Source organism: Oncorhynchus gorbuscha, linkage group LG24, assembly GCF_021184085.1.
Source record: "Oncorhynchus gorbuscha isolate QuinsamMale2020 ecotype Even-year linkage group LG24, OgorEven_v1.0, whole genome shotgun sequence".
Lineage (NCBI taxonomy): Eukaryota > Metazoa > Chordata > Actinopteri > Salmoniformes > Salmonidae > Oncorhynchus > Oncorhynchus gorbuscha.
The window spans coordinates 32,850,483-32,872,027 of NC_060196.1; the positions used below are offsets into that span (position 1 = coordinate 32,850,483).

The 21,545-nt window shown below is 44.4% G+C and overlaps 1 long non-coding RNA gene across 1 annotated transcript; it reads right to left on the reverse strand.

Moving 5' to 3' along the window:
- Positions 1–418: 418 nt before the first annotated feature.
- On the reverse strand, positions 419–15,824 carry LOC124013421. The gene is made up of 4 exons (XR_006834862.1): positions 15,540–15,824; positions 12,814–12,860; positions 8,646–8,889; positions 419–1,846 (listed from the first exon to the last, which is right to left on the reverse strand). It is a non-coding gene; the product is annotated as an uncharacterized LOC124013421 (long non-coding RNA).
- Positions 15,825–21,545: the final 5,721 nt, after the last annotated feature.

Genomic DNA, 21,545 nt, shown 5'->3' on the forward strand with positions numbered 1-21,545 from the left:
TATCAACCCATGGAGGTCTTCATTTGGAGTGACACTCAAAATTAAAGTGGAAAACCACACTACAGGCTGATCCAACTTTGCTGTAATGTCCCTAAAACAAGTCAAAATGAGGCTCAGTAATGTGTGTGGCCTCCACGTGCCTGTATGACCTCCCTACAACGCCTGGGCATGCTCCTGATGAGGTGGCGGATGGTCTCCTGAGGGATCTCCTCCCAGACCTGGACTAAAGCATCCGCCAACTCCTGGACAGTCTGTGATGCAACGTGGCGTTGGTGGATGGAGTGAGACATGATGTCCTAGATGTGCTCAATTGGATTCAGGTCTGGGGAACGGGCGGGCCAGTCCATAGCATCAATGCCTTCCTCTTGCAGGAACTGCTGACACACTCCAGCCACATGAGGTCTAGCATTGTCTTGCATTAGGAGGAACCCAGGGCCAACCGCACCAGCATATGGTCTCACAAGGTGTCTGAGGATCTCATCTCGGTACCTAATGGCAGTCAGGCTACCTCTGGCGAGCACATGGAGGGCTGTGCGGCCACCCTTTCATTTAATTTCTCTCGCATCACCCTACAATATTTAACAGGATTGTCCTTGGAAAAAAAATCGAAACCCTCAGAGAATTTGAATGATTCTCAGAAGCAAATGATAAAATAGTTTGTTGATTCATTTGCATATATTTCAAGATGCATTTCTATGTTTCTATTTTTAATTAATTTCATGTGTTCTATCTATACACACATTATCGGAATACTATATGCTCTGTCCAATATAAAACACTTGTTTGCCTCCCCTTGATAATAAAATCAGTGGTGGATTCCACCACTAAGCCATATAACCTCCTCCAGTGTCAAATATATATATTTTTGCCAGGTACTGTAGCATAAGTACATGACAAATCCAATGACCATTAACCAGAAGCAGTTTACAAGACCTTTACTATGACTTGTGGTGTGTGCGCGTGTGTGTTGCTTACAATCCGAGAACAGAACTTGCGCTGAGTGAGGCTGACGCAAAGTGCGTGCACATACACAGACAAGCACAAGTAAACAAACAAGCACACAGACGCATCGGCAGATCAGCTGACCCGCGGCCCCGAACGTACGGCAGATGTGACAGCTACAGCTGTGTGTAGAGTCGTCTCAGAGAGGCCGGTGTACCGGCACCGCACAGCGCACACACACACACTTCTCACAACCCTCACTAAACACGGGGCTAGTGGCCTATGCCGTCTGTGTTGAATGGTATACTCCGGCTCCGGGACAACAACTCCGCTTCAAGGTCTATGTGTCTACCATTCGGACTCATGGGCGTTCCATACGCCAGTCCAGTATGCTTCAATATGGGTGTTAGTCTATGTTCTTCTCAACTATCATGGTCCACATCCGGCTGCTTATCGCAGATATGTCCATTTGTGTCCATGTATCCAGCTAGTTAGCTGTGGGAGGACAGAAACGCAACAGTTCACAGTGGTCCGTTTAAACTTCTACTTTGATTGGTATATCCGGACGTTCAGAAGACAGTCTGGGGGTTAGGCCCACAGACGCAGCTGTGGTTGAGTATCCATTGGTATCCATGACTCAACAGTACATTACCCCCATGTTCAGTCCAGGCATGTGCCCAAAGTTCACCCAAACTAAAGGGAGATCCCTCAATGTCAACAAAGTGCTTCAGGTTTAACAAGAGGAGTCAATCCGGGTTCCATTTAGGTCAGGTGGGCACCATTATGTTCGGAAATGGACATCCCTATTGGTGAGGTGGGGTGGCCGTCGGGAGGTGGTGGACTTCAGAGGGAGGCGGAGCCAGATGACTGGCCTTGACATCATAACTTCAATGTGATGGGTCACCTAGGGGGGATTGAAGGGCAGAGGTTAAAACGTGCTCCCTTTTACGGGTCTAACAGGCAAGCTTGCATTAGTAGGGCGAAGCAGAGGGGAATTTTGGGTAGAATGGGATTCAATTTGAGCCAAGAATTTGCTCTCTTCATGGACCCCCTCTGTGTATGAGTGGATCTACTACAAGGATTGTAATATGGTGCCAAGTGGCATATACCTCAAAGGAACTTTTAATACAATGCGTATGTCTTAACATGTAATTGTAGAGTAATGCGTCTGTCATATACTTTATAGTACAGCTGTCACTTATGTTGAGATATACTTAATATTCTGACTTGATACACTTGTCCTCAGCTGGATACCCCTCCTCACAACACGCACGCACACGCACACGCACACACACACACACACACTCACACACAGACACACACCCCCAGACCTAGCTAGACAGGTCTGCAATATGCCTTGCCCCCCCCCCCACATGTCTAGTAGCTACAGTCCAGACACAAGCTGCCCTCTACCCACCACCCCAATCCCAACAGACACACACCCAGTTACTGCTCCCCCTCCACCTCCCTCCCGCCCTCATCCATTCCCAACACAGTCTCAGTCTCCATCGCCCCACCACTGTCATTGTCTAAGCCCCTGACTATTTTCCCACGCTTTATTTGTCTTTGTCCTGTTTGTGGCTGGCGGGGGGCCCTGATGAGGTCGCCATGGCAACCCACGTTGGCATTCCCCTGATTGGTGTACGTGGCGAGCTAATTATTCAGTGCATACGCTTTAAATAAACAATAAAGTAGGACGAATGGAAATGTGGACCCGAGTATTAGACAGGCTGTGATTAACACTAAGCTGCAACGCCAACAAAACATTTGAGGGGATACTGTTTCAGTGGGACGACCTAATTCTCTTCTTACTTCGCCATCCAAATATTTTCAAAGGATTTAGAATGTAAATGATTGATGTTGTAATATATTAATACAATAAAAAGATCATTCTCATTACAAGTCCAACTCTAATTGTATTTCTTTGATTATATCTTGTTTGCTTTCAAACAAATCAGAATGTTGATATTTAGCATTATGAGGGGATAATATGACGTGTGTGTGTGTGTGTGTGTGTGTGAGAGTGTGTGTGTGCATGTGTTGCTACTCTACTTGAATGGCAACTTAATAGCGAGGGAAAACTGCATTTACCTTCAGTTCCTCAACTCGGGATTCATGTGGTGAGGAGAGGGTGGAGAACTGGCTCCACAAGAGCACCTTGTTAATCTAAGGCTTCTAAGCACTCCTATGGCAAACAAAGGAGGAGGGGGGTTACCATGACAATGGGCAACATTGTTTACCAATTCTCCCTTTTCATTAATCAGGGCGAGCCGGCTCTAATTGGCGTTTTGCTTAAGCCGGTCTCCAGACCCCTCTCCGTCCACTGGTCTAAATAATGGCGTTACGCCACAAGTGCCGCCGTACTGACGGAGGACAATGCTCCGCTTGTCGGCTTCGCTGGGCAAGGCTGAACCCACCCCCACACCCTCTCCTTCCCTCTTAATACACCCCCTCCTTAAATAAACCTCACATGGAAAGACAAAGAAAGCCTCTCACTATTGAGACCTCACTGTCTTCTCTCTCTCCTCATCGGTCTCCCCTCCCTCCCTCTCTCTCTCTCTCCTCATCGGTCTCCCCCCTCCCCCTCTCTCTCTCTCTCTCTCTCTCTCTCTCTCTCTCTCTCTCTCTCCTCATCGGTCTCCCCTCCCTCCCTCTCTCTCTCTCCTCATCGGTCTCCCCTCCCTCCCTCTCTCTCTCTCTCCTCATCGGTCTCCCCTCCCTCCCTCTCTCTCTCTCCTCATCGGTCTCCCCTCCCTCCCTCTCTCTCTCTCTCTCTCCTCATTGGTCTCTCCCTCCCTCCCTCTCTCCTCATCGGTCTCCCCTCCCTCCATCTCTCTCTCTCTCCTCATCGGTCTCCACTCCCTCCCTCCCTCCCTCCTCTCTCTCTCTCTCTCTCTCTCTCTCTCTCTCTCTCTCTCTCTCTCTCTCTCTCTCTCTCTCTCTCTCCTCATCATTCTCCCCTCCCTCCCTCTCTCTCTCCTCATCGGTCTCCCCTCCCTCCCTCTCTCTCTCTCTCCTCATCGGTCTCCCCTCCCTCCCTCCCTCCCTCCCTCCCTCCCTCCCTCCCTCCCTCCCTCCCTCCCTCTCTCTCTCTCTCTCTCTCTCCTCATCGGTCTCCCCTCCCTCTCTCTCTCTCTCCTCATCGGTCTCCCCTCCCTCCCTCTCTCTCTCTCGTCATCGGTCTCCCCTCCCTCTCTCTCCCTCTCTCCCCCCTCTCATTTACTCTGCTCTCACGCGGAGCTTCCTCTTCCTCATTTCTCTTTCTACCTGCTCTTCTTCTCTCCTCCCAAGTTGGCCCCTTGAGTTTCCATGGACATGGACAGTGTGATCAACACTACTAGAAGTGTTAATTGTCCTACCAGATATTGGAAAACATCTCGTCAGTGTGTGTGCGACTTTATATTCTCAGTATGTCCATTTGTGCATCCCGCTTCAATCGGTTTCCTCTTAACTCATATTTGAGTTCTTCTCGAGACTAAACCAACTCTGTCACCCGAACACATTAAATACTATCAAGTAAGGGTGTTACAGTACTCTTCAGCTGTCAGTGGATCAAATGTTCAATAACTCTGTGTACAAGATATCCTTGTAGGGATATCTATTCAATTGTGTGTGTATAAAGGAATGTGCCCATGCTTGTTGAGTTAATATTCTGTGTGAGGTTATTTGATGTCATAGTAGTCTGTGTGTGTGTGTGTGTGTGTGTGTGTGTGTGTGTGTGTGTGTGTGTGTGTGTGTGTGTGTGTGTGTGTGTGTGTGTGTGTGTGTGTGTGTGTGTGTGTGTGTGTGTGTGTGTGTGTGTGTGTGTGTGTGTGTGTGTGTGTGTGTGTGTGTGTGTGTGTGTGTGTGTGTGTGTGTGTGTGTGTGTGTGTGTGTGTGTGTGTCCATGCATGTATACACAGTGCTCTGTGCTGATAACATGGTGTGTGTATAGGTATAGGTATGTGTGTGTGTAGCAGGTTATCTTTCACATGATCTAAACCATCCTCAGCTACATGCTCCATGAATATAAAACGCTTTCATGCCCCATATGCAAATAGACCCACAGTGTTGTCATTAATATGCACTCGTAATTATAACGCCTTCGGTTGATTTGATTTATGTAGCCGAAATAAGTCAGGTAAAATAAATTCCTCTAATTCACAAAATGGCGGAACGACGACATTTGCAGTCTTGTCGCAAGGAGGGGCACAATGAACACTGCATGAGGACGAGGAAGACCACAGCTGCCCCTCAGAATGCCAGCTTAAAAGACATAAAATACAGAGTGGCTTCGTGATTAACTCAGATCACATTCCCTCTCCCATAACGCCTCTCGGGCAATCTATGCAATTAACACACTGCCAGTAATTAACGCAGTCTCGAGGCAGCCAATGGGGCAGGAAAGCGAGAGGGGGCAAAAGCGCAATGGGTGGAAGGTGCAGGATTGGGAATAGGGCACTAAAACAACAGTACCTACGTGCTGCCATTTTGTGCCAGTCCGTGTCCTATTCTAAGATGGTGGCAGCAGGGCTGTGACTCGTTGTGCAGGAGAAGGGGGCAAACTAGGGAGGGAGGAGGGAGGGAGCGAAGGATGCTGGGATAGAGAAGTGAGTATCTTTCATTTAGTCAGTGCATTACAGAATGGGTACCAGGACAGAGAAACAAGGGGGGTGGGACAGATGGAGGAAGGGAGATGATTGTCAGGTCTATAGGCCAATGAGCAGGACATGCACGCATGTCTTTCTCAGGTTCACACACACACACACACACACACACACACACACACACACACACACACACACACACACACACACACACACACACACACACACACACACACACACACACACACACACACACATCCATACATTGACACATATTGTGCACGCTTAAAGAATTACTACAGTAGAAATATGAGGGAGGAGATGTATCTGGCAAAATGTACACAAACCAATACAAACATTTGATATACACACTATGGATGAACAACAAGATGACGTGGCTATATTTGCTTTATTCCACACAAGTAACATCTACATGCGCATGCACGCGCGCGCACACACACACACACACACACACACACACACACACACACACACACACACACACACACACACACACACACACACACACACACACACACACACACACACACACACACACACACACACACACACACACACACACACACACACACACACACACACACACACACACACACACACACACACACACACACACACACACACACACACACACACACACACACACACACACACACACACACACACACACACACACACACACACACACACACACAACCAAGATACCCGTTCTCATGGTATGGTCTGCCCCTGAGCATGCAAATGACATTCATTATGCAAATGCATGCAAATCAGATCCAGGCTAGAAAAAAAACGAGGAGAATAAAATGAAATGAATGAGAGTGAGTGAGACAGAAAGGAGAAACGTGGGGCGGCAGTGTGAAAGGAGAAAGTACAGTGGCCTATGCTAGAGCAACAAGGCGAGGGCAGATCGTTTGTCGAATCAACAAACAATCGCTCGATCTGATTGCCATTTCCATGTTAGAATCTCAGTCTTTAACCAATTGGAATTACCTTACAGAACCGTGGCAAGTATTTCAAACAGCTCACCAAACATTGAGTCTCATGAATGCAGTCACTCAGTCAGCTAACAAATTCAATCTTCCATTGGCACCGATGTCTACGAACACGGAACAGGGATGAGAGATGCAATAGTCTACAAGTAGTGCAAAGGCAGAGTGTACCAACAGGTCTAGTTAGTCACTTTCTACGGATCATTTACACGTCTAGGTGGACAATTCATGCTACAGTAGTTAGCAGTGTCCAGCTGCTAACTAAAAAAAGCTTGATTACCATGGCAAACAGTTTATCTGAGCAGAGCAGAGAGATGTTGTGTGGTGGGAACTTGAGTAATACATGTTAGCTTGGGGCCTCTGATTCGCTAGGGGCCACTTCGGTTTCTTGAAAGCTGGACACACTTATAACATAATGGCATCGAAGGCAACAAAGCTACATCTCATTTATAATGCATCAATCTCAGATTTGACCAGAATTAAAATGATATATTCGGACCCCTTTCAAACCCCAAAGAAAGTACTAAATGGAACTAGCCCCACCATACAAAATAATCAGACCATCGAAAATAGAATTAACTGAAATCGAATGATCAGAGAATAAAATAAACAAAAGAATCAGTGAACAAATATTTCAATGAGCAGATACTGTACACATTGTACAGGGGGAACAAAACACAGGGCCAGGGGAGGAAAGCTAAGCTGCCTCATTACCTCTCCTTAGAACAAAACTGTGAGCTAAGTACTTTATTTCTTGTCAAAGCATCTAAGATGGACGCCTCTTTGTGAACAAGAGTGTGGTATTTAGGAAAGAGGGAAAACGGAGCAGGGTGGAGTTTGTTTTATAGAGGGGGTGCCGGATGGGTCAGGCAGGTCACCCGTGACACAAGTCAGTATTCGACGTGCATCCGGCTGAGGACGTCGGGAGATGACACGGAAACGGGCCACTAGGGGCAACAGTGAGCGCTGTTATCTACAAGTTGGCTTTGGCTTTGCAGATCGGGATGATGGATGCGAGTAAGCATTTGCCTCTGGTTCCAAAGGTTGCGTGTACGAATATGGCGCTATAATGTTAAGGTCCCTCGGCCCTGGCTTGAAAAGTACTGTATGCAAAATAAGCCGCCGTTCTAGAGACCCTGACATTATTGACGCAGGTGGAGATGAAGATGAACGGATTGTAATGTGTACCGTTTGCTTTCTGTGTGAATACCACAGAGTGGGTCGAGTGTTTGCATGGAAGTATGTCTGTAGGTAGGTAGAAATAGTGTGTGTGTGTGTGTGTGTGTGTGTGTGTGTGTGTGTGTGTGTGTGTGTGTGTGTGTGTGTGTGTGTGTGTGTGTGTGTGTGTGTGTGTGTGTGTGTGTGTGTGTGTGTGTGTGTGTGTGTGTGTGTGTGTGTGTGTGTGTGTGTGGTTGAGAGGATTCATCGGTGTATGGCAAAAATGCTTGTATTTTTTTTTTACTGCAATCGCTAACTCACTTGGCCAGTGAAAGGTGAGGGAGGCCTTTTACTCTCATACAGTCTTTTAGTCTTTCACTGCGGTGGAGGAAGCAGCTAGGTCTCTATCTCTCTTTCTCTATCACTCTCTTCCCCTCCTTTAGACAATACTAATGGTAATCAAATTACAGTATACCTTTACTCATATGTACCTTTCAAAAAGTTACAGCATGAAGTGCTTAACTCTGTTTCAAAAATAGTCATTTACAACATTAACAATGTCTACACTGTATTTCTGATCAATTTGATGTTATTTTAATGGACAAAAAAATAGCTTTTCTTTCAAAAACAAGGACATTTCTAAGTGACCCCAAACTTTTGAACGGAGGTTTAAGTAACGTGGGTCTGTCTGCCGCTAACAGCTTAGCTTCTTCCACAGTCCGACTGCCTCATACTGGGCTCAAACCAGTGATCCTTTGCTTCGCAACACGCGTGACCACTCTCCTTGACAAAGTACCTCTTGGATGGCTCCATCGGCAACATTTTAAGCTTGCTCTGAAGTGAGCTTACGGTACATTCTTAGCTGCTACACGTATAACCCCTCAAACCTGCTATGCATCCTCATGTGAGCTTAACATTAGTGACAATTCAGTCTGACGTACTGTACCTTTAAGTCTTCTGATCGGTTGGCTGGACACAAACGCTGAGTCACTTCCTCTCGGGCGTCGGCCATTTTGTTTTGTTTGTCGGGCACAAGAAACAGGCCTTGCGGGAGCGCAATGGGATTCTTGTTACTTTCGGTTATCTAGCTTTATGAAGAATGTACACCACTCATACAGCTAGATAACCAAAGATAACAGCCAACCCCTCGGGCCCACCCAGACCCACGCGGCTAGGCTGGATACACACACCTGTAGACGAAGGATAAGAAAACGACACACTCTTATTACGGCAAAGTATTGAATGTTAAGAGAGCGCGGACAAACGTACACTTGGTTTTGTCATGAAGGAGAAAGGCTTTCAATATCAAAGAAAAACAAATAATCAGAGAATTCTATCAACTTTTAAAAAATTGACCAAATACACGGTGCCACATAACCTCATAAACAGTAGCCTACAGATTTCCAGTCATCCTCAATATATGCAGGACAAGCTTTTGCCTCCAATGATTTGTCTATTAATTGACCAATCGTGTTGTTAATAATGAGACTAGTCATGTTACCAAGTGTGTGAATTCTATTTCAATCAACTATTGTCAAAGGGGACCACAAGCTTACTCTTGTTATGTGGCCTGAAGTATCTACTATAGTAGGCCTGTATTATACCAAAATCATTACAGTTATTTTTAAATTAAGAGATCAATTGAACATTATAAGACTTTCATTCACTGGTCCTAAATAAACATCACTTGTCTCCCAACCTGACACCCAATCCACTATCAGAATACAAGGTGTGCTTGTTCAATGACTCACTTAGAAAATTACTACCGCTATCAAATAGCAAATCATGAGTAAATATCATGGCACTGGCATATGCCTATCAGTATGGCCTGTTATTAATCACTGCATTAGAAACCTACAGCCAATTCGTTAGACTGTTATCCCCAACTGTTGCGATAATATGACGGAGGTTGGTTTTTGCTTGTGCCACTTTGTTGTTCAAATCGATGGGAGATCAATAGAGAACACAGACACACACATCCGATTCAACCAAGAACATCATTGTTGCTTCATGTTCTGCTTCGGTCAAATAAATGATGAGCATTTCAGGAGCATACGGGTGAGGGAGTGCGTGTGAGAGAGAGGGATGACACCAGAGAGAGGGATGACGCCAGAGAGAGGGATGAAGCCAGAGAGAGGGATGAAGCCAGAGAGAGGGATGACACCAGAGAGAGGGATGACACCAGAGAGAGGGATGACACCAGAGAGAGGGATGAAGCCAGAGCGAACTCATTGCGTTTCCATTCCTGTGTCTGCTGCAAGGTGTGACTTCTCATCACGACGAGAGCAGCCAACAGAGGAGCACACAGTATAACAACACACACACACACACACACACACACACACACACACACACACACACACACACACACACACACACACACACACACACACACACACACACACACACACACACACACACACACACACACACACACACACACACACACACACACACACACACACACACACACACACACACACACACACACACTGTAATTTGAAGCCTTTCACGTTATGATGCATTGATTAGGGATTCATTTCCCATGTATTCTCAGAATACATTTACCCCAAACAATAAAAAAAATGTAAAAAGATCTATTGATGAATATACTGTCTATATAACTACAAGCTAACAGAATGAAATATGTCTTAGGGTTATCACATACCGTATTCACATTAGTCACTTTTGAATTTTGAACATCACTTCTCTGTTTCATGTTTGGAACTGGTTTCAATATAATTCCACGTTGCTTTTGCGGAGGTCACATCATGGTTTTTGCAGAGCTCTGTTTCTAATGTCTTATGTAGCCCTAATATAATTTATTAAGTACACTTACCCGTTCAGAATTTTTGTGTTTCATGATATATACTGAGGTTTGTGAAGCAAAGTCTAACTAAAAGCTAAGAATAGGTTGATGTAAACGCATTCCATAGACACCCTTTAGATTATTACTTATTACAAACCAGGTTGTTTGAGCCCTGAATGCGGATTGGCTGAAACCCCATATACCACTGGTATGAGAAAAACTATATTTGTACTGTTCTAATGACATTGGTAACCAATTTATAATGGCAATAAGGCACCTCGGGGGTTTGTGGTGTATGGCGAATATACCACGGCTAAAGGCTGGCACTCCACGTTGTGTCATGCGTAAGCAGCCCGTAGCTATATTGGCCATACACCACACCCCCTTGTTCCTTATTGCTTAAGTATATATCGAGGCCTATTGGAAGCACTATTCAGCTAAATAGGGATGTTGAGACAGCCATTTTAAGACCATAAACATACACACATTTTCTTCGGCAAAGTGAAGGTCCTTATAAAAAGAGATGTTTTTCATCATTATTATTATGATTATTTTGCATATTATATACAATAAACGTAGTTATACATATTTGTATTTAGTATATTTATTTAATCAAATAATAAGTGTCTGAATAATTACATCATTTTTGTTTCGTTGTGTTATAATGCATCTGAGACGCAGGGATTCGTGTCTGCAAATGTATCACTGTTGGATTCAATTAAAACTGTATTACAGTGAATGATTTTCCACTGTAACATCGGTCACTGTTTTCCAAAGGAATAAGTCATGCAAAAGTCGGTGCATTGCCCGCAACGGTGCCTAATTTAACTGACCTACGCTTCCATATATGTATCTACATTAATATCCCATCGAATATTTGACCCCATCTAGTTGCGTGATTCCAATATCAAGATGATTTGATGAATGAATTCAACCGTTAATACGAAACAAAACCCTGAGAAATTGTTTTCTAATAAAATAATATATTCATGTTGCATATGCCCACACTATTAAGTTGATTGCAGAAAAGATTCATTTCTAAGCACCTTGTTCAGAGAATAAATTGGTTGTATAATGTATTTTCTTTACAGAAATGAACACTGCATCGTGATTGGCAGAACAGGTGAAGTGACGTCTTTCATAAGGAAGACGCACAACTAAAACTCACTTTCCCGATAAGTTTGTTATGGGTCTTTTCTGTAATAATGCAGTGCATATTTATTCCATATTCTTTGAGTTTTCGTGTTAATCGGATCAAATTAGTTAGTATGCATTTCATAATATATCTGATAGATGATTATTATACTCTAAACAAACACATTAGGAAAATTAAGATTATTTATTTGAAGGCTGACTATTTGGAACAATTTCTGTAGCCTATGACAAATCAAACAATACAAACACGTACGATTCTTGAAATAGGCTATAGGCCTGTTCCTCAAACCGTTTTTTAAATGTCAGAGCTCCGTTTGTCTTAGAAATTAACATTTGGATTTTGGTCAAGATGTCTAGAAAGTTTGGCTGCTCAAGAGGTCGATTTTCTTTATTTTGTGTTATCGACTGTAAGAACAAATATCAACGAAGAAGCCTAAATCATCAGGGACAAGATATTGAGGACACCTTTACGTCTTACTTGAACTTATGTTTTTGCCATTTAAAATACGATATTGATATAGGCCTAGATATTAAACGTGTAGGCCTACAATAAACTTTATAAAAATGATGGCGATACCTTGATGTACAAGTTGAGCGATACATATTTGTGTGAGTGCGTGCGTGCGCAATTGCGGTGTGAGAGGAAGAGAGAGAGAGAAAGAGAAAGAGAGCGAGACATTTTCATAGTACAAAATTAGACTTGATTTGTATCTGAAGAACACACACACTGAACACGTTGTATGCAGAACTATGGTCTCATATACATTTCTAACGATGCGCAAAGCCCCACTCGAAGTGTCCCCAAAGAGAAACAGATGTGATTTCGTTAGTTACACACCCTATTGCTCATGAGTCATGTGATTGCTGCTACACAAGTAGGCCTATCAAACGAATTTTAAATTCCATCTGGTGCATTTGGAATATCCTCTGTCTTTGTAGCTTACTCTGGTGATAATACGAGGCCAATGTGTACAAATTAAGGATGCATTCAAGTTCATTTAAGACTGACATGGGACAAATTGACTGGTTGTTCAAATCGCTTGTTTATGGCATGTATAGTGTAGACCTATGGGCCTATCAACGGTAAAAAAAATAAAAAAAATACAAAATAAAATCAAAAATGATATATACATATATATATATATATTACCTGTGCAACGTCGTATGCTACTTCATCTTATATTGTGGGAGGAAGTGCTGAAATTGAAGGAATAAGACGTTAGTGGTCGAAAATGGAAAATGATGCCCATGCAATCTCATAATTCAGATGCAGCTATAAAATAACGCTATAAAATATATTTTATAGGGTTGCTGATAACTATTGTCATCCATTGGAAATGGAAAGCCATGGGAATAAATACAACTGCAGTAAGATACACATGCTTGTGTGCGCCAAGCGTTAGTGATCTCAAATCAGTGTGTGTGTGTGTGTGTGTGTGTGTGTGTGTGTGTGTGTGTGTGTGTGTGTGTGTGTGTGTGTGTGTGTGTGTGTGTGTGTGTGTGTGTGTGTGTGTGTGTGTGTGTGTGTGTGTGTGTGTGTGTGTGTGTGTGTGTGTGTGTGTGTGTGTGCCAAAATACCTGACTCACGTGTCATGTTCAATTGAAACAGTCTTAAGCATGATCAATGACAAGACTGCAAATAACCAATACAAACCAAGTAATGACACTTAAAGTAGCTTACAGGCCGGAGCTTTTAATCACCAAAACACTTGTATTGTTCCACCCCCATTGGTGACCATAATAGGCCACTATAAAACAATAGTTTTTCTCAGTTGTATCGTCGATGCATTGTGTAACCTTATCAATAACTACCCTTATATCTTGATTGTAACAGCATAATACAGGGCATGGCAACAATGCTACCATTTAAGTTAGCAACTTCTAAGTTGGCAACATCAAAATCACCTTCAGCTTAGCATAAACACCAGTTATGCAGTTATACAGTAATATTAACAACAACAAAGCCTGATAATAATTGCTAATGTGGCCTAACTAGTAACTATTAATAATGTTAATAATGTTAATAATAATACTAATAATGGGCATTTCATAGTTAATGATAGGCCTAATGTTATTAAGTTAGGAATTTAATCGTTTATTTAATCGTTTAATATAGAACTCTATAGGCCTGCCTAGTTTAAGCCATAAAACTACGTCACGTTTCAACACCACTCCCAATCCACAATCGAAAAGGTTTTTAATCAACATCTTTCAAAATCAGATTTGCAGGAGTTTAGTCCCCAAATACCCCAATCCTTGTAATCACACATTTCACAAGGAGGTGGGGTGACGCGAGGAAATAATCGCCTGAGCACAACTTCACAGCTCACTAGCAGACATTTCAATTGACAAATGTGCAATTTATTTCCAATTACATGCCTGTTATGAAAGGGACCTATAGATTGGACTAATAGCCATGAGAAAACGACTCAGGTCAGATGGTGACCTTCTGTTTGGGAGGTAAACCACTCACATGACAAGGTTGTCTGTTTGAGAAAACAGAAAGTGCACATTAGATGTTTGAAATTCCACTTTTCCCTCCACAGAAATGTTAAACATGATTTACAGGCCAAATAAAGGGCTTTGCTCTATAATCCCCATGCTGCAAGAGCCCATGTGTTGTGTCCGCGCGCAGCTGGTTTCACGTAATCATGTAATCGTCTTTGCTTTTAACTCTTGGCCCTTTATGAATAGACCACTAATATTTTAACAGTGCATTTCAAACATATAAAACAATTCTTTTGGGGGGGGATTGTCTGGAGGATAGCCTTGCTCAATACGCCATAGCCACACGCGAAGACATAGGCCTGCATATACATTAAACAATCGTTCAGAAAAGCAGTTACATTATAGCCTATATAGTGTGTTGAAGAAGATGGGTTGGATTTAAGTGACACCCAGGCAGACGAGGCACGTTTGAATGTCGGCCTATCTGTTAGGCTACTTCCAAGGTTGGCAAAAGGAATACAGGCTTTATACAATGATGGCTTATTCCATCAGTGTATCCTAAAGAAGGCCCATACTATCTGTTCTCGTTTTGCTATTGGTTGTAGGCTAAGATCACCATATGGCGCGAACACTGCATTGACCATACAATAAGAAGCAGGTGTATAAGAGGAACTCACCGGTATGGCGGTATTTGGCGAGTTTCGCATGGTCTTAAAATAGGTTTTCCCACAAAGCCTCAAATAAGTCTGCAAACATCAAACGCGAAAAGCACGCACGTATGAATAAGTATCTCTCATTATCTCCTTAAAGCGAAGTGACCCTATGTAGGCTATACATTCGCAGACCACATCAGCAAAACGATAATAAACGAGGGGAGAGGGAGAGAGACATATGTCCAAGTGAATGCGATTTTAATCGGATAGAAAGCCAGCGTGACCTTCCAACTCCGTACCCAAGGAAACTTACCCAGAATGGCATCGTCCTATATAACCTAATGAATCGTGCGCACTCGCTCACATAGGCTACTCTCATCATATCTGCATCTTCATGATAACAATAGGCTATAGAAGGCTTACATGTGTTGGGATACTTATTGTGTTGGTGACGTTCTACCTTCCCATACTAGCCTTCCATAAGAGAAGAGCCAATCTGATTCGTGAAAATTAGAAATGTACAAGTGTTAGATATTGACAATGTTTAAGTAATATCGATTTAATCCATAAATCGATGTTTCCCTTTCAACTGTATAACGTTAGTTCCCTTTTGACTGCCACTATCCCTCTTGCAAAGCACGGAACCTGTAATGCATTACGCATAACCAGAATGTAGAACTAACAGTCACCATATACATAAAGACATTTCGCTGGCAACATCAGTCACAAATAGGCCTGTAAATTGTTAATTGATTCCATAACGTCCGACTCTTACCCTCAGAAGACAAGGGTGGATATAGTGGGGTTGTCAAGCGCCTCTCACAACTGCCGACTTGTCTGTATGAGCAGAGCGATGTAAACGAAACGAGCACCTTCAGAATAACAGCAGTAGGTTCTCGAGCTTCGTGCTGACGGTTGATGGTGACGTCGCTTGGGACCATCCATCTGTTTTAAATCAACCGGGTCCTTCTGTTTCTTCACAGCAATCGTAGTAGTAATATTTCCCCATACAGACAACCTCGTCCTCCCCCCCTGTAAAAGGCAGAGTTGGGGCTGTCCGTTCTCCTCGTCTTCCAACCTGAAGATAGACTGGTTATGGTCTGGATCTCGTGTGTCCGAAATCATATACCATTGCAAAGGCCCACCCCTTTGTGACAATGCGGTAACATCATTGTCCCCACCATCTGAAATTAACCAGACAAGTCGGTGGAGTGACAATGTGGACCTGCCTTAACATTCCAACCCCCTCCCCTCCCGCATCCCATATACACGCACGCATTCACGCACGCACGCACGCACGCTCTCTCTCTCTCTCTCTCTCTCTCTCTCTCTCTCTCTCTCTCTCACACACACACACACACACACACACACACACACACACACACACACACACACACACACACACACACACACACACACACACACACACACACACACACACACACACACACACACACACACACACACACACACACACACACACACACACACACACACACACACACACACACACACACACACACACACACGTTTGTCTCTGGCCTATACACACCAATCATTACAAACAAACTTATACTATTATAGGACTACATACTGGGGTGTATATTGGAGTAACCAAAATAGCTTAGCATTACATTCAACTGGGGTATATTCATGTGGACGTCGTGAATTGTAACGAATATATTGGCCTGGATAAATCAATACAGTTCATGATGGAGAAAAACACCAAAGTTAAATATATTTTATGCATAAATTAATACAGTATATGTCATAATGGTCCGCTAGTTGTATTCAACTATTTAAAATAATTCATGCATAGCAAACTAGAGCGCGTCCGTTAGGTCATAAGGTTTGGACAGGGCACTTAAATTGTCAGCCAGGTTCAGACTTCCAAGAAAGCGAGTTTTAGAGAGGCAGTCTGGGCTGGGTGCGTTATTATCATGATAATCACTCATGGGGTTGGGGCTAAGAAACCCTTTGAATATTTGTTCAATAGGGGCGAATCCACCAAACAGGCATTGTAGTTACTGGCTCACCCCTTATTGTTGATTTGAATAAGTAAAAAAAGATGGCCTTGTCTTCTACATTTTTTAAATATTTTCCTGGAAACCACCTTATAAATACAGCCTAAACCGCTCTCGGCCACGGGGCTCCTTTTGGAAGTGCGGCTAATGGGCTATGGATAATACACAATGGCCCTGGTTTTCTCCAAGCAATGTATGGGAACCCGGATCCATAGCAGTTGACAAGAGAATTTCAGAATCGTGATGAGATGACTCAAGTTCATTAGCAACCCGAACCGCCCCAATCCCTCCTCCCCAACTTCCAGTCACACACAGACGCGCGACACAACTTGCCAAGATACAGTACCATGCGTGAGAAGCAGATACTTGGCAGGTCGTACGTCACAATCTCAGGACCTTGTAGACAGCTGCATACCACATACGTTATCACACTAACGCTTTATCACCGGCGCTACCAGACGAGACCAATACATTTAGCGGTACACGGTGAGAAATATATGCAAAAGTAGATAACAAAAGGCTACTACGCACGCGCAATGCAAATTAGAGAGAACCCTGTTTCACCAAGACTGACTGAGAAAACTAACGTGGAGGGAATCACAAGAATCACGAGCAAATTAATTATGTTGAAGCAAAGGGCGAGTGTAGACCGCTTATGTTGCGTTTCGATGTTTAATTCCAGCATCTTCAATGTTTTTTATGGAATGAATTACATTTCTAAGATTCAGTTTCAAAACATTTAGAGCCAGCGACATAGCCTATGTTCGCAGTGTATCAGCATAATGTTTTGATAAATCTAATTGAATAAAGAGTAAAATAAACACGCATAAGGAAAATGACCAAGCAGGATGCTTTGTTATTTTTAGGGTCCCTGTTCTAAAAAGAATTCAACTCGCTGGCAGCCTCTCACACTCCCCCCACTCCTGTCTCTATTCTGAGATGGTTACATCCCTATCGCGCCAATATTCAAATTTAGAGGCTATGTTTTGAATGAGGAGAATGATGAAGGAGCATGATGAATGATGTGAAGGAAAACAGTACAATGTGGACATTTCAGGACGGTTTGATACAATTAGGCTTTAGCCTTCTGCTGCCCCAGTATCTGTGCGTTAGACATGTCGGCGATAAGTATGACGTGTGTATTCTCGAACGCCCAGGAAACTCCGATTCCAACTCCCATTAGAGAGCTCTGCAACCCTTTTAATGTCAAAATACGTTCCGTCATTCACCAAATATGGAGTTTCACTGAGCAACTGTCCCCATTTACTCCCATTACAGCAGGTGTGTAGGCGACTTCCAAAAATTGTCTAAATAAAATGTATAAAACAAGAAAATGCCTATTTACACCTTGCAATGTAAATCACTCAAACCTTCCACGCATAGTCCGGAAGTCTACAACAGGACATTGGATGTGCCGAACATTTTTTCGGTTGGTTGTAACATTTTATTTCGACCTTTTTTGGAAGTACATACCGCCATAACGGGAGCAAATGAAAATAGTTGCTCAGCGAAACTCCATATTTGGTGAGAAACTAATGTATTTTGACATTTTATAACGCTTGCTGAGCTGTCTAATGGGAGATGGAATCAGAGCCTCCTGGGCTAGAGATGTCATACTCATCAGAGAAGCAACACATGGATAGGATTCAATATCCAAATATGCGGTATATTTCAGTGGAGGGTGCTGAGGGGAGGACCACTCATAATCATTTCCTGGAATGGAGGTAATGGAATACTATGAAACACATGTGTTTGATACCATTCCATTCACTCCATTCCAGCCATAAAACTCCATTCCAGCCATTAATATGATCCATCTTCCCCTCAGCAGCATCCACAGCCTCCATACAGTTGAAGTCGGAAGTTTACATACACCTTAGCCAAATACATTTAAACTCAGTTTTACACAATTCCTGACATTTAATCCTAGTAAAAATTCCCTGTCTTAGGTCAGTTAGGATCACCACTTTATTTTAAGAATGTGAAATGTCAGAATAATAGTAGAGAGAATAATTTATTTAGGCTTTTATTTCTTTCATCACATTCCCACTGGGTCAGAAGTTTACATACAATCAATTCATATTTGGTAGCATTGCCTTTAAATTGTTTAACTTGGGTCAAACGTTTTGTGTTGCCTTGCACAAGCTTCCCATAAAAGTTGGGTGAATTTTGTCCCATTCCTCCTGACAGAGCAGGTGTAACTGATTCAGGTTTGTAGGCCTGCTTGCTTGCACACACTTTTTCAGTTCTGCCCACAAATTTTCTATAAGGTTGAGGTCAGAGCTATGTGATGGCCAGTCCAATATCTGGACTTTGTTGTCCTTAAGCCATTTTGCCAACACTTTGGAAGTGTGCTTGGGGTCATTGTCCATTTGGAAGACTCATTTGCGACCAAGCTTTAACTTCCTGACTGATGTCTTGAGATGTTGCTACCTGAAACTGTCAGAATTGTGTGCGTACTTGTAGCGAAGTCAGGTGCAGGAGAGCAGAGATTTGTGAACAGGTGCACACTTTATTTAGGCAAAAGTGCAAAACGCGCAAAACAGTAACAAGAATTATGTTTAACAATAAACATCTTCATGAAAAAAAACACGGAAGAAACAAGCCAGTCTGGCGCATCAACAATACACACGTAACAACAAACAATCTTACACAAAGACATGATGGGGAACAGAGGAATAAATACATGTAGATTGATTGGGGAATGAAAACCAGGTGTGCAGAAAACAAGACAAAACAAATGAATACATGAATAATGGAGCGGCGACGCCGAACGCCACCCGAACAAGGAGAGGAGACGACTTCGGCAGAAGTCGTGACAGTACCCCTCGACGCGCAGCTCCACCAGCCTCGGGGATGACCCGGAGGGCGAGGTGCAGGGCAATCCGGCCTGCGATGGTGGAGTTCCCGCAGCAGTTCAGGGTCCAATACATCAGCCACCGGAACCCAGCACCTCTCCTCCGGACCGTACCCTTCCCACTCCACGAGGTACTGAAGGACCCCGCTCGACGCCTCGAATCCAGGATGGAACGGACAGAGTACGCGGGGCCCCCTCAATGACCAGAGGGGGCGGAGGAACCTCAGACACCCGGAGCGGACCAGCCAACACTGGCCTGAGGAGAGACACATGGAACGAGGGGTTAATATGGTAATCGGGGGGAAGCTGTAACCTGTAACATACCACTTTCACTCTCCTCAGGACTTTGAATGGCCCCACAAACCGCGGGCCCAGCTTCTGGCAGGGCAGGTGGAGGGGCAGGTGGAGGGTCGAGAGCCAGACCGTGTCCCCCGGTGCAAACACCGGGGCCTCACTGTGCTGACGGTCCGCGCTGGTCTTTTGGCGCAGCGTGGCCTGCTGGAGGCGACCATGGGTGGCTTCCCAGGTCTCCTCCGCGCGTCTGAACTAATCGTCCACCGCAGGTGCCTCAGTCTGACTCTGATGCCACGATGCCAGAACTGGCTGGTACCCCAATACACACTGAAAGGAGGAGAGGTTACTGGAGGAGTGGCAGCATGAGTTCTGCGCCATCTCTGCCCAGTGCACAAACGCCGCCCACTCCCCAGGCCGGTCCTGGCAATAGGACCGCAGAAACCTGTCAACATCCTGGTTCACTCTCTCCACCTGTCCATTACTCTCGGGGTGGAAACCCGAGGTGAGGCTGATCGAGACCCCTAAACATTCCATGAACGCCCTCCAGACTCTCGAAGTGAACTGGGGACCTCGATCAGACACTATATACTCAGGCACCCCGTAGTGCCGGAAGGCATGTGTAAACAGGGCCTCCGCAGTTTGTAGGGCCGTAGGGAGACCGGGCAGAGAGAGGAGATGACAGGACTTAGAGAAACAACAGGATTTAGAGAAACAATCCACGATGACCAGGATCCCGGTGTTTCACTGTGAGGGAGGAAGATCCGTTAGAACATCCACCGACAGGTGTGACCAAGGTCACTGTGGAACGGGTAAGGGATGTAGCTTACCTCTGGGCAGGTGTCTAGGAGCCCTACACTGAGCAGACACCGAGCAGGAGGAAACATAAACCCTCACATCCCGAGCCAAGGTGGGCCACCAGTACTTCCCAGTCCGACAGCGCACCGTCTGACCAATCCCTTGATGACTAGAGGAGGGTGATGTGTGGGCCCAATAGATCAACTGGTCACGGACAGCAGACGGAACATACTGATGCCCGACGGGACACTGGAGGGGTGCGGGCTCTGTAACGCAACGCCTGCTCAATGTCCTCGTCCAGCTCCCACAAGACCGGCGCTACCAGGCAGGAGCCCGGGAGAATGGAAGTCTGATCCATGGGCCGCTCCTCTGTGTCATACAACCGGTACAGTGCGTCTGCCTTCACATTCTGGGAACCTGGTCTGTAGGACAGGGTAAACACAAAATGGGTAAAGAACATGGCCCACCTTGCCTGACAAGGATTCAGTCTCCTAGCTTCCCATCTCTCCCAGCGGTCCATGGTCTGGACAACGCAATCCATCATGGCACCGAGATGATGTAGCATTGCCGCGTGTTCCGGGGTACCTGCTCCAGCGGGCAACCATGGTTGGTATAAGATTCTGTCAGAATTGTGTGCGTACTGGTAGTGAAGTCAGGTGCAGGAGAGCAGAGATTTGTGAACAGGCGCACACTTTATTTAGGCAAAAGTGCAAAACAAGCAAAACAGTCACAAGAATTATGTTTAACAATAAACATCTTCGTGAAAAATAACACGGAAAAAACAAGCCAGTCTGGCACATCAACAATACAC